Here is an 11,489-nt window from a genome sequence, read left to right on the forward strand (position 1 = left end):
AAAAAAAAGCAGCAATTTCCAACTTTTTTCAGTACAATAGAATACAAAATACAATTACAGCCTCAAGTTTTTGTTTTAGTTATTTAGTAAGTACTAGCCATTTCTATATTAACAAACTCATCTAATAATCAAAACCTAAAATTTCATTTTCAAGCATGAGGTCCTGAAGTGATTTCTAAGTAAAAATAAAACTAGAGAAATTGGAGCTTTAATTTTTCATCTCTGCCAACTCCATCACTTTTTAAATCCGTTCTTCCATTGTGGGAATTGATGGATCTTTTCATTTTTATGAGTATAGAATTCTCACTGTAGTCAACATGTATAATAACAAAGCTCCATTTTCCCCCAAGTTCCTTATCCAATAGTCCTAATATTGGGCTATATTATCAAGGACTGTTTGAGATGATTTCATGTGTTTCAGCTTGTCTACTTCAAACAACATGTTCAACAAATGATATTGGTATATTAGTGTAGTCATCGTTAAAAAGTCTCAATGACAACAAATATTCCATGACATCATCACACCAACTATACAAATGATGTGATTTGCATCCGGTATAACATTAGAATGCAAATGACATACAGTATATAACTCACATAAGCTATATGGTGACATTAGGGTTATATACAAGGTCAATGTTCTCCTTAAGGCATATACTGCATGAACGCAGCAAATGTAAAATAGCAAGATGATAAGATGCAAGAAAATTAATCCAATAACCCATAACCATGTAGGACAGTCATAGCAGAAAATATGCTGCTTATAATATGCTGCTCACAAAAACATGCATATTTGTATTTCAGGTACTGAAAAGATTAGTGAACTGTTTAACTGTTCTTGTCTTTGCTAGAAGCTTATAATTGAAGAATTATAATTGCCTTGTGTTAAAAAATGCATTTTAACTTTTTACCAATTTTCACACTTATGACCCGCCCCATTTCCATATGGTACTTTTTCATTCTTTCTGATAGGAAAGTTTGTGTATTAATAACTCATTTTCCTTAATGGAAACTTTATGTAATGCTTTATATAAGAATCACAAAATCTTTTGCCCAAAGGGTATGATTTTTTCATGAACGCACAAATAAAAAGTACCATTTGTTCAATAAAGTGGCATGTGAAAACCCTTTCAAGTAGATTGAGATTACTGAAGCGATATTGCTGAAAGCTTTTAAAAATAAGTTTGGTAATTGCAACACCCAGTCCAAACCACTGAAGTGAACATGTTATTCATGAGTCCCATTAATGGGTTTCTGTCTTTTGTATTTGGGTGAACCACTGTAGCTCAGCTTTACCACTGAAAGATCTACCTAGCTACTATCTACTGTAAGCAACCCTTTCTATAAAATCAGCCAATGGACAGCCAATATCATCATATAATTTCACAAAGGAGAGGACAATATTTTGTTTTTATCTTCAATATATATCTATTAAAATGTACTATTTTATTTGAATAGCAGAAAATTGCATTTTGCAAATCTGAGCTATCTACTTTTCCTATGTTGAAGGGGGGAAAAACAAGCATTTTCATTTCCAGTTAAATGAAGAAATTCTAGCATTTCTGAATTTTACCATTCAATCCAAAACATTTGGTTTATACACTAAAATAAGCTGTAATGAGATTTGTTGGGTCGTGCATTTTTGTTCAGTACTGTGATATTGGATTTGTTACATTGTGTGAATCCAACTGCTCTATTTTTATATAAGCCGTAGCTTGTGCTTCAGCATGTTATACAATCTCAGCCTGTTAATCAAACCATAGCTTAATGTTACATGAAAGCAGTTCAAATTGTATTTTTTTTCTTTTGTTTTCTTCAAATGTAACAGATCCATTTTTCAGGGCAAATCACTCTAATATAGTTTCTGTGCAGAATTTGGAAATGCCTCAAACTTGCTACTGCTGTTTATCTAGTTGAGACTAAAATGATGGCATGAATTCTATTATCAGTGGTTCTCTTACAATGTATTAGTTTTATCTCATTTGAAATCACTGCCTTCAACTCCAGAAAATCTATCTGCTTGAAATGGCTGTAATGAAATGCTATCATCATACAAAATCTTCTGAAACAGGATCCCCTAAAGCTCATAAAATATTGTTCATAGAAATTTTGTTCATTAGTTTAGCTTTATTGAAACGTAGCATGTTCCATTCTGTTCTATTCTGTTCTGCCTTGTGAAGTTAGTTTATTTATATTTGTTAAAATCCTGCTGCTAGACCTATTCAAAATAAACTATATGAATTGTTCTGATGTTTTTGTCCCTGCCCCTTTCCTTCCCAACTTCATGTTAACAGGATGGACCATTATAATTATTATGGGAATATCTATATATGGAAGTGGAAGGAAGACAGAATATAGGTTGTATATAAAATAAATCTTTTCCAAGATGTAGGAATGGTGTTAATGTACTGAAATCACGCTATTTTTTTCAAGTGTTTATAATATTTTAAGTTGTAGAACAGCTAAAAGATAAAGCACACTACACATATGTAGCCTAGAATATTGTAGCAGACATGTTTATTTGGATGTAACTTAACAAGACCAAGAAATAAGACCACCTGGAAATGATTGATTTGGATCTTCTAAAAACAGGACATTTTAATGTAAAAGTAACCCAGATAGTTAATTTTACCACTTTGTTCCTTTCTATGCAAAAGGCATCTACAGTAAAGAATTGTGGAAAAAGCATGAACTGAAATGATACCACCTTTTATAGCAATATCTGTTTTCTTCTGTTATATTGCCAAAACACTTATCAAATTACTGGATCGGGCCTAGAGTAGTGGTGGGATTCCATTTTTTTTACTACCGGTTCTGTGGCTTGGTGGGTGTGGCAGGGGAAGGATACTGTAAAATCTCCAGTCAGAGGTGGTATTTGCCGGTTCTCTAAACCAGTCTCAAAATTTCCGCTGCCAGTTCTCCAGAACTGATCAGAACCTGCTGAATACCACCTCAGGCCTAGAGGTGCCAGGAGAATAGGCAAGAGCTACAATACTGTGCTCTATAAAAATAATTGAATTGATAATACAAGGAGAGTACTGAACAAAAATTAATAGGCTACATGACAAACTACAAAGTCTTTAGATGGCTGAAATCTATAAACTCATGGTTTAGCAATGAATCTTATACCTTATACCTGCTCTAAATATCATTATTTCAACCATTATACATTTTTCACCACCCCTGTCCAAAATAAGTCACTTTGTGTCTTTGGAAATGGAACAGCATATATGCCAAGGCAATTATTATATAAATTTAAAGATAACATTTAACAATTATTTGGTTGTATCTGCAGGCAGCCACAACAACAGCATTATTTGGATGACTTTGGAAAAATCCCTTATGTGCCTTGTAAAATTATGCCATTTTACTGTTATTTGCCTTAAATTTGTATTAGTAAATATGGTTTTTCCTTTCCATTGGCTCATTCCAGCCTACAGATGATTTCCAGTGCAGAAATAATCACAGAAGATCATTACATAGAGAAAGTGTGTTTGCATATTTTAATAGAGTTAAGGAGGGGCAGTTGTGAATCCAATCAGAATAGGTTAGCTATAGATTGTTTTCCATTTCCTCACTTCTTGCTATCAGCCAGTAGTGGGATTCAAAAAAAAATTATTACCAGTTCTGTGGGTGTGCTTGGTGGGCATGGAAGGGGAAGGCTACTGCAAAATCCCATTCCTTCCCCACCCCACTAACCTGCTTTCCAGCTCCATTCTCCTGTGTAGGACAACCAAAGAAGACCCAGACAATCAGCTGGGATTCGGGAGGCAGAGAATAGATGTGGGTGGGGCCAGTCAGAGGTGGTATTTGCTGGTTCTCCGAACTACTCCAAATTTCCGCTACCGGTTCTCCAGAACTGGTCAGAACTTGCTGAATACCACCTCTGCCATCAGCCATATTCATGAAAACAGTAAAGAGAGAATAAATAGAAAGTTAACCTTTTTGCCAAGTGCTAGTATTTAGGTAAGAGTAGCCCTTAACTTTAAATAGAGCTGGCCTAAGTGAAACCGCTCTCTAATCTTTGTATTTGCCATAACAGCAAAACAGAGTCAAAGAAGCGGTTAATTCTGCACGTCTTTCCATGATGCCAATCAGGCCATTTTCTGTTGTACTGAAAGCATGCAGGTATCTTTGTTTTATTTTAACTTCTTTAACAAGTGACTAGGCCCATCAGCTCAAGTCTTCAACCAACGTTGCAGGTACCTTTCTGATTCTGCCATCTTTCTTCTTATGATATGCTGATTAGTGTTGAAATGGTTAATATGTAAGGGCCCAAGATGTGAAGGTGCTAGAGGAAGGTTGCTAACCCAATCTCTTGGATCCTTGATTGTCCTGTGAATTTGATGTGATACAATAAAGCAGCATTTTGCAATATCAATGCATAGCTTTTCCAAGTACGTAGAAAAATTCTTCAATTTATTTATAGGAAGGTGGGGAAAGACAAGGATATCCTCTGAATTATTATCGTTCACAACCATGACAGAGTTTCCTGATTCCAACTGTGTAGCTAGAAAACAGGAAAACAGCAAAAGTGGTTTTATTTTTAAGAATCCCTCCAGCTGCCATATGGACATGCTAAGGTTATTACTATTGTTTCCATGAAAATGCTTTAAGTATATACACTCATACTTTCAAAATCTTAAAGCTACCCAGTTAAATTATAGACACAAGTCCAAAAGTTCTCACACTTTTTGAGCATTTTACTGAGACACTAAACAATATGTTATCTAGATTAGGATTACAAATCTGGACTGAAAAAAACTACATTACCACTAGATGGCAGCCAAGAGATGCAGAAACATTCTAGCACTTTGCTGCCATCTAGCCTTAGTTCTGAGCTCTTGAATTCTGAGCTCCTGAGCCCTCAAACCCCTCCACTTCCATCTTCTTCCTTCCTCCTGCTTTTTCTAATGCCAGTAAGGCAAAATCCACTTGGGTAAACTGAAACAAAGCAGGAATGAATAGGAGATAATGTGCCACCAGAAGGCAAAAAAAGATTAGCACTTCAGACTTGAAGTTTTGGTATTTAACGCCTGAGAACTTGTCAGAAATGTATAAAAGAGTTTCAAATGTATGTTGGAAATGCAATGGCAAAGAGGACTGGTGGACTTGTGATAAAGCAAAGAAATATTGGTTTTCATTTTAATAGAGAAAATTCTTAAAATAAATATAAAATTGAAACCAAAAGTTTTCCTTTTTGGTGTGTCCCACCCCTCCCCCGGTCCCATTCATCTTAGATGTGCCATTTAAGACACATCTGGGTTGAAAGGATTAGCTGGTGACATCACTGTTGCCCAGGGTGATGCCTGTAGGGGTTCCCTTCATGTCACCGTCAAAGAGCTGGTGCTTGTGTTAGGAGCTCATCCTGCCATGCAGCAGCACTCAGGTCTTGAACGCGAGCTTGCTAACCTCCAACCCAGCATCCTAACCATGTGAGCTACTGCACTCCATCTTTTTAGGTTTGATGGGCAAAAAACTTTAAAGAAAAATTGGAACTTTGTTATCATATATGCAGACACTGGCAAGAATCTTATATGCACAAAGACAGAAAGACACATTAATTTCCACTACAGAAGAATGGATGTTAAAGATGATGGAGTTAACCAAGATGGTGAAGCTGATTGTTTTAATCTTAGACAAGAAATTATCAAGTTTCTGTTTGGGGAAAGAGAGACCTGATGCATCAGTATACATAAAGAAAAGGTACATTCATTAAGAATCAAGAATCATAATGTACAACACTTAATGATAGTCATAGGGTACAATCAACAATCAAATCATACTAGGAAACAGTCAATATAAATCGTAAGGATACAAGTGACAAAGTTACAGTCCTACAATCACAAGTGGGAGGGGATGGGTGATAAGGAGTGATGAGAAGATTAACAGTAATAGTAGTGTACACTTTGTAAATAGTTGAACAGTGTTGAGGGAATTATTTGTTTAGCAGAGTGATGGCTTTAGGGAAAAAACTGTTCTCGTGTCTAGTTGTTCTGGTGTGCAGTGCTCTATAGCGTCGTTTTGAGGAAAGGAGTTGAAACAGTTTATGTCCGGGATGTGATGAGGTCTGTAAATATTTTCACAGCCCTCTTTTTGACTTGTGCAGTATACAGGTCCTCAATTGAAGGCAGGTGAGTAGTAATTGTTTTTTTCTGCAGTCCTAATTACTCTCTGAAGTCTGTGTCTGTCCTGTTGGGTTGCAGAACCAAACCGGACATTTATAGAGGTGCACATGATAGACTCAATAATTCCTCTGTAGAACTGGATCAGCAGCTCCTTGGGCAGTTTGAGCTTTCTGAGTTGGCGCAGAAAGAACATTCTTTGTTGTGCTTTTTTGATGATGTTTTTGATGTTAGGTGTCCATTTTAGGTAATGTGATATAGTAGAACCTAGAAATTTGAAGGTCTCTACTGTTGATACTGTGTTGGCTAGTATTGTAAGAAGTGGAAGTATAGGAGGGTTTCTTCTAAAGTCTACCACCATTTCTACGGTTTTGAGTGTGTTCAGTTCCAGATTGTTCCGGTTACACCACGAGGCAAGTTGTATAACCTCCTGTCTGTATGCAGATTCATCGTTGTCTCGAATGAGACCAATCACTGTTGTGTCATCAGCAAACTTCAGTATTTTAACAGAGGGATTGTTTGAGATGCAGTCATTGGTATATAGGGAGAAGAGAAGTGGAGATAGCACACAGCCTTGGGGGGGCCCTGTGCTGATTTTACAGGTATTGGATGTGATTCCACCTAGCTTCACCTGCTGCTTCCTGTCTGTTAGGAAGGAACAGGTGAAGGTTATATTTGCATATAAGCAGTAGGTGTTGGCATTTATTCTTATATGCGGTTTTTGTTAATATAGCACTTTTGAAGGCAACTTTCTTTAGTATATGCATTTGTGTGCATATTTTAATACAAGATTGCCTTAAAGTACTCTGTTTAATTGATCACTATTTTCCAATAGAAATATCAATAAAAAATGCAAACCATATGAGTTCACTTAAGAAGAAGAACCAAACAAATTCTCCCTATCCAACTATAGGTAACCATAGTTTCATGAAAAGTGCATGAAAAATATCTTAGGAGGATTATACCAGAATAAACTTTATTTTAGATGTCCCTGGATCCTTTTTGGTTCTTCTGAAAGAAATTTAAATGGAAATGGCAATGGAGCTTATGCTTCTCTTCATAAAGACTCCTTTTTTAAAGGGGGTATGTGTGTGAAATAATAAAAAATCTATTTCATAAATTACCATGGAAACTTGATAGAATCATGCATTCAATTTTACTTAGTAAAAAGAACTAAAGAACATTTGAAAGATGGAAAGACACCAAGAGCAGAGGTGGTATTCAGCAGGTTCTGACCAGTTCTGGAGAACTGGTAGTGAAAATTTTGAGTAGTTTTGAATACCACCTCTGACTGGCCCTGCCCCCATCTATTCTCTGCCTTCCAAGTCCCAGCTGATTGCCTGGGTCTTCTTTTGTTGCCCTGCATAGGAGAATGGAGCTGGAAAGCAGGTTAGTGGGGTGGGGAGGGAATGGAGATTTTGCAGTATTCTTCCCCTGCCATGCTCACCAAGCCATGCCCACCAAGCCATGCCATGCCCACCAAGCCATGCCCACAGAACCGGTAGTAAAATTTTTTGAATCCCATCACTGACCAAGAGGAATATATTACCTTTGGGTGTGCTGGAGGGAAAACAGGGAAATAGGGGATTATTTCCATAGCTTCAGGGTCAGCAGATCACTGGGAATCAATAATGCTTTGCTTACATTCCAGTTCTTCCTCTGCTGTCTTCTATTCTGTCTTTCAACTATTGTTTTTTAAAAAAAATGTTGTCCTTTAATTTTTTTTAATAAAGTTACATTAAAAAAGGTGCAGTCTTTCTGATGAAAAATTCTTCCTGCAGCTCAGGAATGGGACCATGTAGCAATTAATGGTTAAATTATCTGGTCTGGCATAAGGAACTTCTTATTTTGTGATAATTTGAATTGGACTTCTACTATGCATTCCTAAATCTGAACACTGTTCTTGTTGCTTATTTCATTGTCAACTCAGTTCAGCATCCTCGTTTGCAAAGGCTTGGGTGGAGACTTTGATGCCACTGCTTATGCCCCCAAGTTACAGGTACATGTCTTCAACATGACCATAACTGATCCTGGAGTTACAGTTGGAAGTAATGCTGGTATTGAAGCAAGTTATCAAGTGACCGCACCTGATTTCACAACCATTTTTGTAATGGTGTTAAGCAAGCACCATAGTTTCTAAGCAAATGCTGTGGTCATTAAGTGAATACTATGTTAAGCAAACCCAGTTTAGCCAATGGGTTAGCCAATGGGAAGTAAATATCAGGTTTTGGCACAAAAAAACCCCACATCATAAATCACAGTCACAGACCACAAGATTCTGCAAACAACCATAAGTACCAAGTGTCCAAAAGGCAATCACATGATCTTGAAGAGGAGATGGCCGTAAGAACTCCGAAATCCAGTTATAACTAAATTTGGGGGGATTTATCTTATGATCAAGTGGTAGCTAAGCAACCGGTCATAAGTCACGGAGGAAATATCAATGCTACAACAATATAGTTCCACATTGCCTGTTTTCTCCAGAGAAAACCAAATCCAAGCTAGATTTTCCTTACTAGAAGTTAGCATGTAGTATGATTATTTTATTTTAGCATAAATTTAACAGTTTTAGAAACACAACATACGCACCCATGTATGCTTTTAAAGAATTCATCCACTTCACTGTTTTTTGGACCATCCTTGAAAAAGTTTCTTTTTGACACAGAGAGGTTTTTAAAGTTAGACTTTTCCTCCAATTCTACATGGAAGCACTAATATTCTGTTCATTTATAGATCATAGTTGCCTTCCCTCACCACACTTAGGGTGGTGAGGGACGTGAGCATTTAAAGTAAACAACATATACGTAGCTTTCAGGCTAAATTTTAGAAAGTGAGGATAACAAGTAACAGTCCTGAATAATGCATGGAATAACACACTCTTAAAGTTTTAAAGATTTAAAAGTTTTAAAAACTGAGTGAGTGATAACAGAGTAAAATGTAAGATCTAATAGATTGTTGAAGGCTCCTGTCCTTGACTTGTGATAAATACTGAGTTATGAAGTGTGCAGTTACAGCATATTAAATGTCACATGTGGATGCCATCAAACTTTCCCATAAAAAAAAGTCAGCCAGAGGAGCCCCATATTAATCATAAAAGGCATGTGTGGAATTGTGGTAAAGAATTAGCAGACTTGTTAAATCTAAAAATGATATGTTTTGAATTAAGAACTTAGAAACGTTTACATTTATTTGACCTAAACAGTTGCTCTACAAGAATATGGCTCCCATTAAAAGCAAAAATAAAAATTTCTTCTTATTGACAGAAGAGTGACAAGTATATTACATATTGTCCTTTAGTGTATGAATGAGGAAAAGCATTCTTGCCATATGTGAGAAATAACACCGAATGTGCATTTTAGAGGAGTCTGTTCAACAAGAAATGGAAAATAGGAATCTACCAGCTGACATATTATGTAATAAATCTTGTCTTATTTCTCCTCTGTCTTGTCAAAAAAGTGAAGCAACCTGTTCAAGTTGCAATAGTTGAATTTTATTTTTGGAGAACTATTTAGAACCACTCAAAGATGAATGAGACAAAAATTAAAACAATAACAAAGAAAAAAGAAAAAAATTGAGACAATTTTATCAAAGGTGAGTCTCCTTGGTCCATCAAGATCCAAGGTGAACATGAGAACAGAATTCCTCACAGGATTGAGAATCAGAGGTTTCTCAAGATGGGTTTTTCATTCCTGCAACTGGAACTGTCTTCTTGTGCCTTCCCACCAAAAATACCAACATTATTCCCATTTCTTCTCACAATCATCTGCAATCCTTTTCAACTTCCACTTAATTCATGGCACTCTTCAAAAATTAGGTTATTCAGCTGAAATTACTTCTGTCCAAATACGAGAAATAGTTATTAGAGGTGTATAACAGCCCCTCATCCACATTTTACTATTTATTCATCAAAACCCCATCCCATTGCAATAAAACCACCCTTGGGGGTTTCCACATGTTAGAAAAAATATATAAGAAGTAAAAACATCCAAGGTCTGCTAGTCTCCATCAATAGATAACAACAATGAATAACTCCAGTACTGGGAATATTCATTAGTAGCACTTCAGTCTTTCCCAACTTGATGTCCATTAGATACAGTGGGAATATAATTCTTGAATCCTTAGTCAATGTAGCCAACGGCCATTCTCTCTGGGAATATATAGTCCCAACAGAGGTTACCTAAGAGGAAAAAGTTCCCACACACCTAACCCTGAGACCTTTGAATTGGTTGGTGGCGGGGGGGGAGACATTTTATTTCTAAATGAAATTATTACTTTGTTCAGGGCAAAGAGCCGTACTAAATATTTATTCAAACCTAGAATAAGAGGGTTTAAAATATTATTGAAACCAAGAATGAGTTTGATGAGTATTTGAAAAAGAAATTGAGGAGTAAAGATTTTCTTAAATTAACTCCAAAAACTGTGGCTCTTTAAAAAGTCAGTATTTTTCTTTAGAAATATAGAAAATTGCCTCATGGAAAGTCTGTATGTTAGACACCTTTGTTATTTGAGGAACCATCTCACCCCAAATCCTGCACCACTCATTCCAGCTGAAAGGGCCTACTTTGGATCCCAACTGCCAAAGAATTTTGGCTGATGGGGTCTAGGAGAAGAGCCTTTTCTGTTGTGGCCCCCACCCTCTGGAATATTTTCCTGTCAGAGAGGAGATCTGCCCCATACTCTCAGCCTTCCAAAAGAGGCTGAAAATTTGACTCTGCCACTTGGCCTGGAGGGCCTGCTATATAGGGGGGAGGGGCTTTAGCTCCTATGTAATCAATGTGAAAAGTGCACCAGGGCTGAATTCTACTGATACAGATCAGACCCAGAAGTCTATTTTTGTATAGAATGTGCAAGACTACATTTCATTCAAATGCAGTCCTCCAATGGTGGGATTCAAAAAATTTTTACTACCAGTTCTGTGGGCGTGGCTTGGTGGGGCATGGCAGGGAAAGGATACTGTATAATCTCCAGTCAGAGGTGGTATTTGCCGGTTCTCAAAATTTCTGCTACCGGTTCTCCAGAACTAGTCAGAACCAACTGAATACCACCTCTGCAGTCCTTTATGAATTACAATTGCCAACAACCCAACCATCAGAATGATTGATCAGAGTATATGGAAGTTGAAAATTTGGAGGACTTAGATAGAGAACATCTGGGCATTTGCAGAATATTAAACTTTATTCTACCACTCAGCAATGACTTATTAGTTGTCAGTTTGGTTCTTGGAACCCAGTGCATTTGGAAATAAATGAACCCAATGCATCGGAAAACAATGGATTGGAGAAGAATACTTCCAAATTTATTCTTTATTTAGCTCCATGGGCCAGCTCTTCACTGAAATCTATAGTACCTTTCCATTCATGTCTT

The sequence above is a fragment of the Notechis scutatus genome, chromosome 4 (genome assembly GCF_049901735.1).
Source record: "Notechis scutatus isolate UNSWTSFEM ecotype Mainland chromosome 4, rNotScu1.2, whole genome shotgun sequence".
Taxonomy (NCBI): Eukaryota; Metazoa; Chordata; class Lepidosauria; order Squamata; family Elapidae; genus Notechis; species Notechis scutatus.